At 37.6% G+C, this 1,546-nt stretch overlaps 1 non-coding gene across 1 annotated transcript; it reads right to left on the reverse strand.

Annotated features, from left to right (window-relative positions):
• Positions 1-352: 352 nt before the first annotated feature.
• On the reverse strand, positions 353-459 carry LOC122150539. Its single transcript, XR_006163717.1, has one exon. It is a non-coding gene; the product is annotated as a U6 spliceosomal RNA (small nuclear RNA).
• Between the last annotated feature and the right edge of the window lie 1,087 nt (positions 460-1,546).

A 1,546-nucleotide genomic window follows, 5' to 3' on the forward strand; every position in this document is an offset into this window, starting at 1 on the left:
TAGTCACTCTGTATATATCTTCCATCTTCTTTTGATGCTTTCTGCATTATTCGGTATATTGCCCATAGAAGCTTTTAATATTGCCAATTGAGACTTAAAGTTTTTCTTCAGATCTTTTATGTTGCGAAATGCAGAGCATGTTCTTCCCTTTTGCTTTTCAGCTCCATATCTTTGCACATTTCATTATAATAATTGACTTTGTCTTCTTGAGCTGTTATTTGAAATATTCTGTTCAGCTCTTTTATCTTGTCATTCTTCCATTTGCTTTAGTTACTCTTCATTCAAAGGCAAGTTTCAGAGTCTCTTCTGACATAAATTTTGGTCTTTCTTCCTTTCCTGTCTTTTTTCTTTTAAAAGTATGGAATACTTCATGAATCTACCTGTCATTCTTATGCAGGGGCCACGCTAATCTATTCTGTATTGTTCCAATTTTAGTAAATGTGCTGCTGAAGGGAGCACCTTTCCTGTCTTTTTAATGACCTTTTGCTTTCTTAATGGATGATGTTCTTGATGCCATCCCACAATTCTTCTGGTTTTCAGTCATTGGTGTTCAATGCATCAAATCTGTTCTTTAGATGATCTCTAAATTCAGAAGAGATATATTCAAGGTCATATTTTGGCTCTTTTGAACTTGTTTTAATTGTCTTCAACTTCAACTTGAACTTGCATATGAGCAGTTGATGGTCTGTTCCACAATCACCTCCTGGCCTAGTTTTGACTGAAGATACTGAGCTTTTCCTTTGTCTCTTACCACATATGTAGTCAATCTGATTCCTGTGTACTCCATCTGGCAAAGTCCACATGTAGAGCCACCACTGTGTTGAAAAAGGTATTTGCAATGAATAAGTTGTTATCTTTCATAATTCTATCATGCAATTTCCACTGTTATTTCTATCACAAAGGCCATATTTTCCAACTAACAGTGATTGTTCTCTCTTTCCAATTTTTGCATTCCAATCACCAATGGTAATCAACACATCATGATAGCATGTTTAGCAAAAGCTGCTAAAAATCTTCAATTTCCTCATCTTTGGCTTTGATGGTTGGTGCATAAGTTTGAGTAAGAGTAGTATTAATTGGCCTTCCTTGTAGGCATATGGATTATTCTATCACTAACAACATTGTACTTCAGGATAGATCTTGAAACATTCTTTGTGATGATGAATGCCACACCATTCCTCTGCAATTTGTCATTCCTGGCATAGTAGATCATATGGCAGTCTGATTCAAAATGGCCAAAACTGGTCCATTTCAGCTCACCAATGCCTGTTGTTGCTGTTGTTGTTATTTGCCGTCGAGTTGGCCCCAACTCATAGTGACCCCTCTTTGGGTTTCCGAGGCAGTATCACTATGGAAGTAGGATTGCCCAACCTTCCTTCTGAGGAGTGGCTGGTGGGTTTGAACCGCCAGCCTTCTGGTTAGCAGTCAAGTGCCTTAGGCACTATGCTACCAGAGCACCAATGCCTAGGATATCTATTTTCATGCATTCCATTTCATTTTTGACAACTTCCATTTTTCCTCAATTCATACTTTGTACATTCCATGT

The sequence above is a fragment of the Orycteropus afer genome, unplaced genomic scaffold (assembly GCF_000298275.1).
Source record: "Orycteropus afer afer isolate SDZICR_OR568_19922 unplaced genomic scaffold, OryAfe1.0 scaffold00163, whole genome shotgun sequence".
NCBI lineage: Eukaryota > Metazoa > Chordata > Mammalia > Tubulidentata > Orycteropodidae > Orycteropus > Orycteropus afer.